The sequence below is a fragment of the Amblyomma maculatum genome, chromosome 8 (genome assembly GCF_055883805.1).
Source record: "Amblyomma maculatum isolate TAMU_Amacu chromosome 8, ASM5588380v1, whole genome shotgun sequence".
NCBI lineage: Eukaryota > Metazoa > Arthropoda > Arachnida > Ixodida > Ixodidae > Amblyomma > Amblyomma maculatum.
In genome coordinates, this window is record NC_139351.1 from 84,082,817 (window position 1) to 84,099,241 (window position 16,425).

A 16,425-nucleotide genomic window follows, 5' to 3' on the forward strand; every position below is an offset into this window, starting at 1 on the left:
CAGATTTTCTAGATTCCCTAGTTTTACTAGCTCAACATGTACAAAGACCATAAGTTAACAACTAAAATTCCCCTTCTGAGATTTTGTTCCCTGTTTCATGAACACCCTCACTCAAGATAGATCATAATCCCCTGCGTTTCATTATAACAAATTACTACTGAAGTAGCAGCATACATTCAACGGACCTAAACCTATCTATGCCAACAACTCCGAAGGAATGTAATATGTCTTTAACTATTTCACAAAACTCATCATGGCCAATTTAAGCATGAATTCAATGTTCAGGCATCTTATTGCTTGTCCTCTGCGACCATCCTTACAACGTAAACATCAGTAATTGTAAGGAAAAAGGGCTTAATTCGTTCCTTAATCGTACGTCCGTACAGTGGAAGCACCCTATGCTCGAAGTCATATTAAAAGCAGATCAAGAATTATTTCTCTGATCACTCGCGCAATAACTTGAAGATCAGCTCTCAGGAATGTTTTTTTATTTTTTTTTTTGCCGAGTCAGCTGGCTACCCTCTGTTCAGTTGCTCGTGTATCATATGTATGTTTGCTCAGTTTGCGGTTGTTGTTTGAGTTGCTTTATAAATTTGTTTTCTCACATCCATGATGATTGTAAACTTATTTTAGTTTACTTGCATTATTTTCTTTATTTTGCGGTTGTTTTCCGGGTTGTGTACTGCCTTGTTTTGTTAACGTTTCGTTGAGTTTCAAAAATCTTTTGCTAATACTGCGTGCGTGCTTGCCTTTCTGTAAAGCGTATGCACTTCAGGGCAATAAAAAAGAAGTGCAATTATATTTAGTGACATTGTTAAAGTATTGAAAAGTGCTACACTTCTTCAATAAGAGCCAAAATATTATTAGGCAAAACTTCACACAATGCGCCTGACTCAACATGCGCAGCAGAATAATGCAGTTCGGATGCTCGGATAGTTGTAAAGAAAGACGACAAATACGCATTGCTATATCTGTCTCTTTAGGAGCCAAAGCAAGGAATTTGGGCAGGGAAATGAGTATCGAAGAGCACAACAAATGGAGCGTGTCTGGGAAGAAAATGAAAACCGACAAAGAGACAAAGAAATGAGAGGGTACCCCAGTCGCCTATGACGGGCGCGTATCGTTTTTGTCTGCTTTGGGGTTTATTGTCGCAGTGCGACTCAGGTTATGAGGGACTATAACGGCTATATTGGTTATGAAGGCGGGCTTGAGGGAAGCTACTATACGAAGATGATAATCCAGCGAAGAGTAATGAAGAGTTCTGGGGAAGCATATTTATTGGAGATAAACTCGCGCGCTTCGGGATTTTACGGCTCGCCACGTTCGAGCAGCAGTAGCAACAAAAACTTGAGCCATACGCAGCCGAAGGATCAGAGAATCGGTCGTAGCTATAGCCAACGCATCCGCAAATGTGAGTTGTCAGACCTACAGAACCATCTTCGCAATTGCCGTCTCGGAGATGCACAAAAAGCACCTCCCTCCACGACGCTAACCGTGGTTTGGCTTAGTTGATAGGGTTTAATGTTCCAAAGCTACTCAGGCTGTCAGGGATGTCGTTATGATGGGCTCGGGAAATTTTGACCATCCGGGGTTCATTACATTCACTGACATCGCACCGCACACAGGCGCCTTGTTTTTTGCCTCCACCTAAAAGCGACCGCTGTGGTAGGCATTCGATCCCGCATCCTTGGGTACCCCACTCTAACACCCTAACCTCTGCTCACCGCGGTGGAGTACTGAGATAAAATTGATCACTGCGACTATCCCTCATCGTACTGCTAATTTCAACGAATACTATGCGCCCACTGCCACACCTCAAGGTCACGGCACGTGCAGTAGCCTTCCGACAGGTGCCATGAGTTGTTTCAGGAAGCCCGGCTATCAATAGATGAGCTCCGAGTTGCATTCGGAATGATGGCGGTGCTCGGGGCACATTGTTGTTACCAGGATTATTTAGAACTGCAGAATGTCCAATGGGGATTCTAGCGCAGCACGTACGCGGACGAGTGATGCCGCAAACGAAATATAATACTCTTTGGTGGGTAAAATGGCTCATTGGATTTTTTGCCCATTAAGAGCAGCGCAAACGCCTCTCCAAGATCACTTCGAGTAACCCCCTTCTCTGCTTGTCGCTGGCAGTGAATCCATGCAAGCTTTCAAATCTCGTCTGCCCACTTATTTGCCATTCCTTGCTCTTTCCTTCCTTTTGATATATAATAAATTACAAACAGTTCTCTTCTATTCGTATGACACGTAAATTCGATGTCTTTTTCTTCCGTGTTATAGTGAATTGAATTTCAGTGATTCGCCTTTGTCTTCTTATCACTAAATAACTAAACATCTGGTAAAATAATTAAGTTTTCGCTTTATATCTGTGACACAAGAGTGTCAATGCTCCCATCTACGAGGCGCCTTGTGGACTCTCATTCCACCTAAAAACATTGTGCGAAGCGCTCAATCTCTAACCCCTAAAAGTGTACCTCTATCATATCACACTCTTCGTGAGCATTGGTATCAAGGAAATCTGCGTTCGAGCCTCATATGCTGCTATAATGGCCATGTCATGTCGTTCTGCAACGTTGTGCCAACAGTTCACCAATCAGTGCCCCAAAATATCACCGGTTAGCTACCAGCCGCCACACGGCTCTTCATGTTTTTTCGTTTATTCCGACAATATCAACGCCTGGAATTCTATTGCATGTGGGCCAAACGTCCCTGACACTAAAACTTTCAATAACACTGGAGATTGGCCCTGTAGGTTCTTACACGAGAGCATAATGACTTATACAACCCTTCTACGGTATCTTTGTTCGCTTGCATGCACCTCCCTACTGACTTAGTTACTGGTGTTGTGCCTCTATCTCAGACATGCTCATATGATACAGTCGTCAGCAAGGTCATGCGACACAGATTTAAATCGACGCCTTAACCAACCCGTAATAACGCGTATTTGAATTTTTTAGCCGCCCATCTCAAATGACCTACATAATTTTGCTAAACTTTAAAGCTCGGCAATGTAATGTGGTGTCGTGGCTTAACACAACTTGCCCACAAGTTGGTGCTCATCTATTTCACCAGGAACTAGAAGCTGCCAGAGCCAGCCCCACCACGGTGAATGAATGTTTAGGCCTCTCGACTGCTGAACGCAAGGATGCCGCTTTGAATCCCGGCCACGGCAACGGCTTTTTTATGGAGGCGAACAGCTAGGGGCTCCTCTACTGCGTCATATCAGTGCACGTTAAAGAACTCCAAGTGGTCGAAATTTCTGAAGTCATTCACAACTGCGTCTCTCATAACCTAAGTCATTTTGGGACGTTAAACCAAACAAACCAAACCAGTGCCAGAACCATGCGCGTAATTTTTCTCTCACAACGTCGCCAACGCTGACGTCGAATGTTCTGCATGATATTCTGAAAGGCCGTAGCGTTAAAAGAATCGGAGCACTTGAAAAGCAACTCAGCATATCTCCTGTGGTTGTCGCATTGTGATTGGTACCAGCCAGCACGAGAACAAGCAGACGGGTTGCTGATGAAACAGTTGCGAGCCGGGCTGCGGTGAAGATATGTTCAGGCGTCGTGGGCTTAGAAAACAGCTCAGCATAACTTAAGCTGGGCTCTTGATTCTTTAATTCCTGTACAGTGCACTGGGCGGCAGGATTTTTCCAAGAAACGCCGGCCGCGGTGTTGCGCACTCCAGGATGACTCAAACAAAACTAGGTATTTTGGCCCCATTCTATTAAACATACGTTCGAGCACTAATAACACCGTAAGTTGGGCTAGCTAGTATGAATTGATTTGTATAGAACATTAGAATACGCCGAAAGAAATGGAAGGCAGAACACAAAATTGCTCGAGTATACCTAAAACTTTAATGGAAAGGAACAGCAGCATCTGTAATATAATCTGCGAGGTACAAGAATGTTCTTACGAAAAAAGCCGCGGTGGTCTCTCTGGTGTCAATAACGCGGTATCTTTGGTACAGCGCTATCATGTGCCTGTGAATTCCTTAAAACTAATTTATAGCAATATCTGGTTCCATACAGCCTATAAAAAGTAACAATCTTAGAACACATAAATATGCTGTGACTTCGTATGTGGATGGAGCGTCATGTTGGCTGAAGAGGTTAGGGGACGGTGTAATGTGGTAGCAGTTTCCTCTATTCCAAACAATATATGCCCGCAAGCTTGCGGCTGCCTAGAAAACAGTTGACGCAACAGCTTGTGACGTCAGCAAAGCTTGAAACGTTTAGGATAGTCCCAGATGGGCTGATATTTGAAGTAATTTTGCAGCCCTGTACTTTAAAGATTTCTGAAAACTTGCGGTTACGCACGCAATGGTCAAAGAAGCCTTGGTTAGAGCATATGCCACCAGTGTCATAAAATTTCTTTGAACAATTCCCAATATTTCAGCCTAGTAGACAAGTTCCGGTATTCCAAAAGCTTTGAATATGAAAGAGATTGCTGCTGCACTTCGAGAACGCCGCTGTTCTTTTCGCACACAATTTAGAAATCATTCGCGAGGTAGCCAAATTATTTCATATCAATATTTGTTGACAGGTAATAAGATCCGCGCTCCATCCGTCCCGCAAAAATTAAAAAAAATTGCTCTTTTAACAGAACTTAATTTTACTTAATGTCATTTTGTTTTCATTTTCCGCGATTAGTGATACCTTTTAAAACCATAGTAATTTATTCTCTCTGCGTTTTTCTTTGGCCTTTTGGAATATATAAGCTGTTTCTTTTCAACAAATGCTGCATTCGGAAGAAGCGCTAGTTTTTTACGCCTGTTGTTTTGTCATATTTTTCGCTTTGTTAGCGATGAACACATCCGAACAACTCACGCCTTTCATTGCCTAAATCTGGGTCCATGATTCTGGGAAATTTTATAATCTTCGGGTAGCTGCCGAACATTATAAGTTCCTGTTACGCTTACATTTATACAGAAAATCTACGCATCTGATGCACGGCCAATATCAAGCTTAATAAATTTCCTGTGCTCGCAGCGAGTAGCTAAAACAGCCATGAACAGCAATCCGTTGCTTTTTAAAAATTAAATCTAAGTGCAATCGCGGATAATTATAATATAATTTTCTTAGTATATAAGATAATAAAGTAAGCTTTCTATCGTACCACAATTTTGCCTCTGAAGTTTCTCTGCGCTTACATACGTTGCCAGGCCGCGACTGAAAATCTTTGAGAAGGTTTTTAAAATGAAAAACGACTACGAGTCTTCCTAGAGATGATTAGCTTATACTTCTACTATTTCCGAGCTTCCGGGGGGGGGGGGGGGGTAGGGGCAAATCCTACCTGGCGGCGTGCACGTCGTCCCCCGCCAGCTTGAGGGGCCGGAGCTGTTAAGGCTGCTATTCTTTGTACAGTTGCTACGGCCAGCGGTCAGTACGGGTGCGCGCCGGAGCCCATACTGTGGGGTTGCGAATCCCCGGGGAGGCTGTCAGCTTACTCCCAGCGGCACTGTGAGCGTGCCGCGGCCACGTAGCTCGTTGCATGACACGGGGCAGGCCCGGAGAGGTCCGCACTGGGCACGTGGAATCCGGTTAAAAGCAGAACAAATTCAAATAATCCTTGGTGCGAGAGAGCGCATATCTCCCAGCCGCAGACGCGTTGGTTTGAGTTGCGGGGAGAACCGGTCCCCGTGGGGCCGCGGATGAGGCGAACCAAGTCCAGGTTCTAGAGAAGTTGCCTTTAGGCTATAAAAGGCGAAAACGATGGTTGCCGAGTAGCCTTTGTGATCTCGAGTAAGCCAGAAACTTCGGAAAAGAACAGTGGTAGTACTTTGTGCTAAAGCACTCGTGCTCTTCAGAGAGAAAGCTCAGCCGGCCATCAAGGGAACGACGGCGCTGCTCGCGTAGTACGCAAGGAACCGCGGCTTCCTTACTATGGCTTCAGATGTGGGGTTCGAGACTCCTTGGTCCTGGGCGGTAGTGTTTGCCGAGGGAAAGCTAAGCGCGCTGCCAAGGGCCTGGCGGCGCTGCTCGCGAGGTACTAAAGGAACCGCGCCTCGCTGACTAGGGCCGAAAAGGGGTGTGGTGACCCCCTTAGTGCCATACCTCTGTAGGAGCGAGCACGAGTATTTGGCGGACATAAGCGGACCGGTCGAACACGGGTAAGGCATGATTAAGTAGCCATCTAACATACTATGTTGGAGAGAAAAAGGTGAATGGAACCACTGATGGTCTACAACAGGGATGGGACCTTGGGCCCCGCTTCCAAGTACCTTGGAGTAAGGCTGAAAGAATCATAGTACGGCAAAATGCGCTCCAGTAGCGCTAGTACAGTCGGGGTAAGGGAATCTGACTTGGGGGACGGGGAACCCCAAAGTGACCCAGCAATCTGTCTCTGGTAGCGGAGACCTGGCGAGGGTGACGTGAATACGCTCGAAGGCTAAGGCGAGTGCTCGCCCTAAACTGAGGTCCAGGAATGGGAGCTCGACTCGAATAAAGATCAATTGAGAAAATCCCCAAGCTGCCCCAATCCCTCGTCAACTCTCACAACCCCTACTCTACATCCCGTCTACTTCCAAGGGGAGATCATGGGCGATCTCCCCGGGCCCGCTCTCCAGCTGTGGGCCTCTAAGTACAATTTCTCTCGTTTTTTTTTGGAGCCTTCGGGTTCTTTTGCCTACGGGTGCAAAACACAGACCAAGCTAGTCCTTCGGGACCAAATTTTTTATGTTCGATTGGATTGAGCCGGTTACACCTAGTGACACTGGCAGAGGCTTGTTATTCTACTTTCCTTTATGGTTGTCTCACCATATTTTATGTCCATATGTTTTCGAGATGCTAAATTTTACGCGAAAAATTACATTAAAGATCACTTCACAGCATACGTACAACGTTTAAGACTTGACAAGCTTCGTGTCCATAAATATTCGTTTTGAAAATCAATTCCACAAGGCTGCGTTGTCGACAGTTTCGGAGATAAAAAGCAGGAACTCACTGCAATGAAACATACCAAAACTCTCTCTTTGACTTCCTGTATGTACGAAACTCTGCAGTTGTAACAACTATATAACAACTATATGCTGTTGTAACAACTACGTGAAATCACTGCACACTGAACCAGCCACACCACACAGACCCAAAGCATCAACTCTATATCCCAAAGCAATGGGCCCAAAAGTACCGAGGAAGCAGGTGCGTCGGTAATAGGGAGCAGTCGTAGGTATATGCCCAGTGGCGACATAAAGTAAGCCTCTACCGCGAAGCAGCACGCAGTACTTTACATGTGAGTTGACACTAGGGCTCTGGTCGGTGTTCTCAAAGTAAATTTTATTGCATATTGTAAATCCATATCTTGCAAAAGTGCGTGGTTCAGATGCCCGGTGTTTTGTGGAAGCCGTTCTATTTTCTGCGTCCATTTTCTGTCCTGCGCACGTAATGACATTGTTTTAAGCCATTGTAAACTTTATTTTCTTTTACTGATGGCGCTGCCATATGGCCTTATTAATCTCTTGTAGCGCGCGTAGAATGTTATGCTCTTTCTTCATGCTGAGTGTCTCGGAAGTCCGGATTTATTTCTTTCATTGCAGGGCGAGTTGAGTACAGATATATCTCAAATGATTGCAGCCAAGCACGATGGCTTCGAGAATTTTCCAGAATGTTCTAGTTTTTTTTTTTTGGTCGGGCTATCTAGATGTCTCTTCACCGAGTTTAAATTGAGCGCTGGAGTTGAATGCATCGGATGTTAGTTGCACAACGAGCGATTACCTTTGCTGCTGTCGTAGTCGACGAGTTGCCTAAATCTATACAGGTTGCATATCAGCCTCATAAAGAATTGATTATAGTGCTACTTCTGTCGGCTGTTTTGTTGTGCACGGTATTGTCCCTGTAAAGGTAGAAATCGTGAAACAAGAAAAGTACTTAAAATGTAAGCAAAAAATGAGCAGATATTACGAAAATTCAATTATACACACATAACAGCTAGGTATCCATGATCCAGGTTCTGACAATGAAGCAGATTGCTTAGGGGCGAGCTCCAAGACACAACTACGAGCAGGTGATTATCGATTACATCATGATTTAGTTGCAGAAGCATTTAAAATATCACGTCAGTTGTGATTAGCAAGTGTGTAATAGTATGGGAATAGGAAGTTTTCATATATCTTCACAATCTTGTAGTTATTTGTTTCTATTAACTTTATATCCAGGAACAAACGGAGAAATAACAGATACACAAAAGATCACTGCAAGCCCTAAGCCTAGTATAAAAGTATGATGTTGGTTTTGTCCCATACATAATATGACGCTCAAAATGTTCCTCGGCGTTGCCTGAACATAGCCGCACTGTACCCGCTATGTAACTAGGAACTGGTGACGCCGTATTTGTCCAGGTGGTCTTTTTGTTACAGTTCTGGCATATGATGTTCCTCGAACACGTGAATGCCCGAACGTGGTTGCCATGGCTCTCATACTGGGCTACATAAAATACATGCGCCAGATGATGATTGTGTCCACGCAGACAAGGCCTTTCGTAATGCTACCACTAAATATAGAAGAGCGACAGCAATAAATCATACCAAGTTCACTTTCAGAACACCAAACAAGCCATCCCCACAGCGGTGTGAATGACAACGCTTCGTTGCCGGCTAAGCAGGCTGAAATAAATGTTTGAGAAAAGAAGGCCTAGGTTTGAAGCTGAAGACACAGTAATTATCAACAAGGCATTGAGAATTATCATCCTCGTGATTTTAAAAGGCAGCAATGAGATCGCTGAAATCATATACACTGGCCCCGGTAACATCCGGGGTCGCTGCATTCGCTTTCCGGCAGGTTTGAGATCAGAATATCATTATTGTTTTTCAACAACTTCCAGTTTATTCGCAACGTTCTTGCGATCAAAATATCCATCTTGCAGTAAAGTCCTAAACTGTTCAAGTCTACTGCAGGACAAGGAAAATCACAAGCTGTGGATTTATCCAGGTGTATTCCAAGGCCGACTGTCGCGTATATTATGCAAACCATTTACACCCCTAATGCTGCAGTGGTAGGAGTCCCAAAGTTAGGCGATACTAACACAGTATTGGTCACAATCTATGGCTGGAAGTTCCCTTTCAAGGTTTAATATGGATAAAAGCTGTATTGATTCGTCTCTACCGCAAGACAAAACAGGCCTGTACCCACATCGGGCCAATGTTTGCCCGAATTCGCAAGCCCACCGATAACATGCTTTCGGTGACAAGCCTTTAGCCTCTGGAATTTTATGAAAATGTGTAAAATAACAGTAGCGAATTTCCATGCTCATTTCAGGTGCGCCCCGCTGAAACCGGGATGCGAGTGGGACCCAGAACCAATGTCATTTTACCCAGAATGCTGTAGGACCAAGTGTTTACAGCCGAAACGTCAGATAATTTTTAGGAGTTCACGCTTGTTTGAGCATCGCTAAAAGCTTCTAATATATATTCGTGTCTCTAAAGTTGGAAGTTCGGCGTGCAACATTATCTCACTACTCTGCTGGAACCTACGTTTCATCCTGATATCGATTTCTTGTGAGTCTTGCTACCCGTTTCTAGAGAATTCTCCGTGGATAACAGTATGTTTGAATCTTCAGAATACCAATTACACCTTTAGTTTGTTTTGTGTCAGTGGCTCCTCGCTCGTGAAAAACTATTAAGGATAATTATTGGGCTCGAAAACATAAAAGGCCCGGGTCCCGTATAAACACCTTGCCAACTCCAGACTTATAAAGTCAAGGCTTTAGCGTTGTGGTTTTTACATGGCTTAGCATCTAGGCAAACCCTACATAGATACTGAGCTTTGTGGTGAGGTCGATGGCATTTCTTCTTTGTTAGAGGTGGCTTAGCCATACCCTTAAAGGTACGCTTGCGAACCGTTGGCTGGAGAACGCGAAGAGCTTTGCAGCTTTTTGTAGCGCTAAAATTACTCAACAAAATACTTTTCAGCCCTACCCCGACAACAAGGTGTGAAAGGTTGTTTGAATTGACGATCTACATTTTATTTGTGATAAAGTGGTGTTCGTTAAACACACCAGCACCTAACTTCATTTCGGAGAAGCCTGAACCGCTAAATGTACAAGGACGTGAAATATACAGAGCACACAGCGCCACCGTGCAACTGAATTTTAATTGGATCACGGAATCATATATACACAAGAGAGGGCACAAAAAACGAGCCGGAAGAGCATCAATAAAGCGGTTTCCTTATCTCACAGATTCATCGTTGGAGTACCTATAGACACGGCATTATAACTGCGTTTCAAACGTGCCTCGATTTTGTCGCTAGAAAAAAGGCTTCGCTAAATTGAGAAAAATGTACAAGCTACCAACAATCTACCTTACCTAACGGCAATATTTAGGATGACTGGAACGAATCTTGGTTGTTCGCTCTGCAAGTCCCAAATTGCCAAAAAGCATTGACTGTGGAAGCCCTCAGTCAGTGACGTCTGTCTCCTTTCGAATGCCCACCCACCTGCCACCTGCAATGCCACTCCTTTGCTTAATACCAGAGAGAAGCACCTCTCAACAATAATGGTGATGAGGAAGATCATCATCATCATGTGACCTTCTCTTTGCCTTGGTAGGGGGTGGAGGGGGCGCTGTGTGCCTTAGCCGATTACATTATTATAAACAAAAAATTTTAGTTGTGGAGAGCACGCGTGATTCACTGAATTCTTCTTAGGTTTCCGTCACGCAGTCGGTCGATGTTTCTTAGACGACTTTGCCGAGTCAACCACCATCACTGGCAGAGTCTGGCTTTAGTATTCTCCACCGCCGTATGCTTAGGTGTCCGTCAAGGGCGGCCGTTCCAGCAAGCCTGAGCGCCAGATCTAGAGTAGTGCCTTCTGGATGTGGCGGTGCCTTTTGCAGGCAGTGAATTGCCCACTTTCCTGAAGCACCACAAAGCATCAAGCTACCTACTGTTATCATATAGAAGTCCAACCTGCAAGGAAAAAGTGAAACAATGCCAAAAGCAAATTTCGCTATTGAAGTCAAAAAGCCAGCTACTTTCCGTAAGCAGCACTGTCCGCCCTTCTTTCCACCTCCGTTACCGCTACCGTAAATCATTTTGTCACATCTGTGCAAGTTGCAGCCTATAGTAAGTGATTTCGTTAGTTTAAGATCTCTAAAATCACTGGCAGTACGTCCAGCTATCGCTGCAGCTTTCTCGAACAATGTTACGCTATCACCAGTCTATATTTTATTACCAAGCTCACTTGTCTTCTTAGTTGTCGTTAAACGCCGTTGTAAGCTGGAGTTCTCTGTTTTGAAAAAGGTATCACCGAGCGGGAATAATGAACATTCACCTTACCTATAACGTTCATATATAATCCAGTTCATTGTTCATAGCTAGCTTCCTCTTTGAATCTTCACCAGAAATATGGGTGGTGTTCTGAGGTTACTTCGGGCAAATTGTGAACTTCGTGCCTTAGATAAAGCCCGTCAAAGTTTTAGGCAGAAAAGGTGGTTTTCTCATGCGGGTAAAAACAACCGCTCTTGCGAAAAGCATGTACTTTGAGTCTATTAATGCCGTCATAGAGCAAATTCAGGTCAAATGTTTTTACACGACCTTAATTTGAACCTTTGCCCACTCAAGGTACAATACTGTTGTGGTATTAAAATTGTCTAATTTCTAAGGTCTTCAGGTATGACCAGCATACCACGCTTTATTCCCAGAAGAAGACACTGGGTGCGTCGAGAGTGTTTCGGACACCGCAACGTAAGCCTTAATACATATTGGAGAGCGCACATTACTTAAAGGATGTACGGCTCATAGATGCCCTATGGGTAGCGAGTCTTTCTGAGAAGCTGGTAGGAACACTGTTACAAACAACCGCCTTGCGCAAAACGGAACAAGACGTGAAAAAAAAAATCAAAACTCAAAATTTGGGACGTCACGCAAAAACAAGGCCTGAATAATAATGACCAAATTGAAAGTTATTATGGCTCTTTGATGAAAAATTGTGATGTCTGTCCAGTGCATCAGCTAAGCTGCGAGCGCGTATAACGCGAAATAATTTTCGGTGGGCGTTATGGTGTGCCGAAGTAACTTAATGACTTGTTTGTGCTGTGCTGGCTTGTAAATAAAAGATGTCTGTATTTCACTATTCGCAGATTTCTGCGTTACACCGGGAGGGTATTACCTCCTACCACATGGATTCTTGTTCTATATACACCGTATACCGTGCTTTTATGTCGTTTGTATTGATGGGATATTCGCAGCCGGAAGGTAAGTCCACAAAACAGGACTTTTGTAAATATCCGCAACTCTTATTTATGTTGGTAAAACTATTTTTCCAGCGCATGAATCTTTCCTAACGATAGAAATTGTACTCTTACCTTTACCCCTTGTGAAATGGTGTTTGGTAGGGCGTCATGGCCGACGACGAGGCTTCGACACCTTGGTCGCAGACAAAGCTGTTCCTGAATACTTAGTATGTCTTCGGAATCTATTGATGCACTGAGGCTGCACATTTTTTTTCATTCTCAAAAGTATGCAAAAATCAGAAAACATACGCAAAATTTATATCGTTTGTCATTTGGGTTTGCAAAATCCAGAGAGTGATCTTCTGAAGAAACTAGCTCCGAGCTGCATGCTTCATATATGCCACGTACATCGTCTTAAAGGCGATCAAGTATTTAAAATAATTATTTTCCTCACCCACTACTGTGATTAGAAAAAAAAAAACAATAAGGAGGAGAAATAACGTAACTATCAAGCTCAGTAGCTGAGGCAATGTTTTAGAGCTCAGCTCTTTGGCTTCCCTTCCTTAGTTTCGCTTCTTCGTCGCCTTTGTCCCTTTGTCCCTCGCAACCAGCTCCACAACGGGGCAGCGCTTTCTCCTGTCGCCACCGTTCGCCGCGGCATGTACCCCCCCCCCCCCCCTCTCTCTCTCTTCCTGCGTGGCGGCGGTGTTCTCCGGTTGCCGAAGTGCCGGCTCGGCATCAGCTGATCACGGTGTGTGCATCTCAAGCCGAAACGCAGGAACACGTTTGCATCGCTAGCGGCATCAGCGGCATCTGTCAAAAACTATTTCTTCGCCGCGCAATGTTCCTATGGGCCCATGTCCTCTCTTCTGCAACCTCCCGAAAACTTAATTGATCTCTTCGCTCCTCCTCCAATTCCACCTCGGTGCGGCGGCAATCAGAGCGCCGGATAGTTGGCAGCGGATCTCTATATGTGCACCGCCCGAGCCGAAACGCATAGCCAGTGAACAGCTGGTGAGCTGCGCATAAATTTCTCATTATGTAGTAACATAATCGCTGGCATTTTTTTATAAGTAAAAAGCAATCAATTTAAATCGATATAACATATTCATATCTTAGTCTCTCAGAAATCAATGCAATTTTTTTTTACCTCCGTTGATGGGAAAAAGTCTCACTAAGGCTTATGAAAGAAACATAGGATTGGTTTTCAAGGCTTAACGAAAACATTTTATTACACGTGGGCACAGAAAAAAATTGTGGTTGTCTTCTTTTTGAATTACATTGGCAATTGTAGTAATCCCTTTTCGTTCTTTCCGTTGGAATTACGTGTGTGTTCATGGACTGCACGTTTTTACTATATATCCATGGCCGTTAATGGTAGAGGAAGTCTTAATTTTCACCTATTGAACTACAATTTGTATATCAATTTAAAATTTGATTATATTTTGCTTACTTTGCAAGCACCATTGACTTTAATATTGTTTTTGCCTGTCTGGCACTCGCTGGTTTTTTTTTGCATTCATTACCTCGTCTGTTGCAGCTGGTGCTGCGCCTATCGTTTAGATGATAGTTGTGGTATACTTTTCAAGCCCTCCTATACGCGTACATTAAAATGAAGCCTTCTTCGGACCATCTCTGTGTGCTCCAAACATTATAGAGGTGATGTCTGGGACCTATTTCGCAGAATAACGCCACAAAAGCCAAATCAGTTAAACAAGAGCCTGTTGCGCCTTTGGATGTTGCATAAATCTTGGATTAAAACAATTTTCCCGTAAACTGTAGTAACCCGGAGCCAAGAGGTGTCGCTAAATGGTTGTCTTTATATTTTCACGCAGGGCGTTTAGAAAGTATGTCCATCATTATTTCAAATTCACAACTAGAATGCGCATAACAACCGAAAAGTGAACCTATCATTATGTGGTTTTTAGGCATAGGGACAAGTATTGTACAGTGGTGATCTTTTGGTGGCCAATGACCTTGGTTAGTAGATGATCCGTTGTGGTTGAATCTTATCACTAAGCGCCTTCAAATCAATGAACTTTGGTCGGATATCATACCAGTGAAGCATATGTTATTGACACTTTACTAAAAGGACGGTTCACCTAAAGGATAAGGCGTTTGGAAATCCCTTCTGCTTGTGATGCGAAGGTAATGCGCATAACTCATTGAACTTTTGTCTAAACATAAATTTAAAGGGAGCGCCCTCTGCATAATATCCCTGTCATGTTTACAAACAGTTGAAGGTATTGAATTTAATGCTTTTGAATCTCCTGAAAAGATTGGTATTGCCGCTTCTAAGAAGGCGAGAGCCAATCAAGTGCTTTAAAATGGTTCCGCATGATTTTATCACTTTTGTATTTCTAAACAGAATAAAACAAATTCTGCTCTTTTTTTTTCTCTTCCTCTCTTCAGATGCGGAATGCCGCCTCAGTGGAGATGGCCATAAAATATTACTGGCTAATGACCAATTCCCGGATACCTGGGCAAAAGCTTTTATAGCTCTCCCGACAACGCTTTGCGGCTTTTGTTATTTTCATTCCGTTTTCTCATTCGCACAAGATCTTGAATATTCCTAGCTGTAAACACCGATGCTGAAGAAGATGCTGAACACCGATATTCCCTTCTTTGACTGCAGCTCACTTGTTTTCCTAGTCACATAGAAGCAACTTCAAACATTACTTGCAGTGATCATCAAAAATATGCCTCTACCTCCAGCAATATAACTTGCTGCATTGGAAAACTACATGCGAGCTGTCACAAAAACAGCTTGAACATTTATGGTTTGTTGCTTGACGGAGCATTGAAGTTATTTTACTTCCATCCTATATCGCAGGTATTTATGAAATAAATGACCGCCATTGGATGTCGTAATTTTGCCGGCAAGTGTAGTAGTACTCTCGATGTATTACTGTAGAAAATTTTCATATGCTAATTTGTAAGATTTCAGTAATAAAATGAGAATTACACCATTAGCAACTATGCTATCGGACTGAGTGGAAATTTTTGAAGAGCAAGATGGTATTCTTTGCTGATACCAGATGCCGCACAAAATTTTGATCGCGGTCTGTTATTTTCTTGTCTTCATAATAAAACCATGCGTTTAGTATGGTGGCCGGAAGAATAAAAAAATAATTATATACCTAATTAAAGCGCGCCACATCTATTGTATAATTTAATAATGATTTTTCATGTGATCGTACAAACCTTAGTCAGAAGAGTACTGAATATAAAAAGAAAGATTGCCCTTTGTCATCTCCCGGTATGTGCTGAACACGCGGACGGCGGGTAAGCTCTACAAGACATGCAGTTTCATTCAACAATTCTGATTCTGAAAACTTTCATGACAAAAAACGAATAGCTCTACTGGTTTCTATTATGTGGTTAAGGAAAGTATCAAATTGAAGACGATGGAGAATCTATAAATCAATGTCTATCTCATCAGCGAAGTGGTCCATGCACTAATTCCTGTTGTACAATTTTCTGTCATCATCAACTACTGTAAAGGCTTTCATAGGGGATACAGCTGGTGAGTGGTGCTTGCAGAGCGTTCCTGCGCATGTGCCTCCATCGGAATTGTTGCCAACGTAAGGAGGCCAATAGCTATGACATCCCTGAGCAGCAGAAATGCAGCGTGCTGATGATGCGTAAATTTTTATTATACTAGCAACTTTTGTTTGTTGGGTCGCGCCAAGCTACGCCATTCCTGGCTTCTTAACAGTATACCAAATCCGAACAAACATTCTTTGCAAATGGGGGCTGCAATCTGTGCCTTATATCTGTGACACTGCGATTCACGTGGGTGTTGTTATTGCTGTGCTCCAATCAATAGTAGTGCGCACTGAAAAAGTATTACATTACTTGATCCCATCATACGAAAAGAAACAATATAATTCAATAAAGTTATCGCATAATTAGCACACACGGTTCGCTATTTTGGAATACAACACCAATAGCAGCGCAAAGAAATGTGCCCAGTGCTGTTGAGGGGCCCTGCAGGTAGAATTCGGTCATTCAGTGTTATTATAAGAGTATTTCACAGTAAAAGACAGTTTGGTGTTTTTTCGCATGAATGATAGTATTTGCCCAAAGAAGCCTTCAGTTGAAAAGGTGCATACAATTTGCTTTGTCCTTCTAGGGTCGGTACAACCAGGAGAAAAACTCTCGTTCCACGTACACTCTGCAAGGCGCATTGCTAAAGCGTAAGGGCCTACCTAGCACTAACAAAGGAACCACTTCTATAAAAAA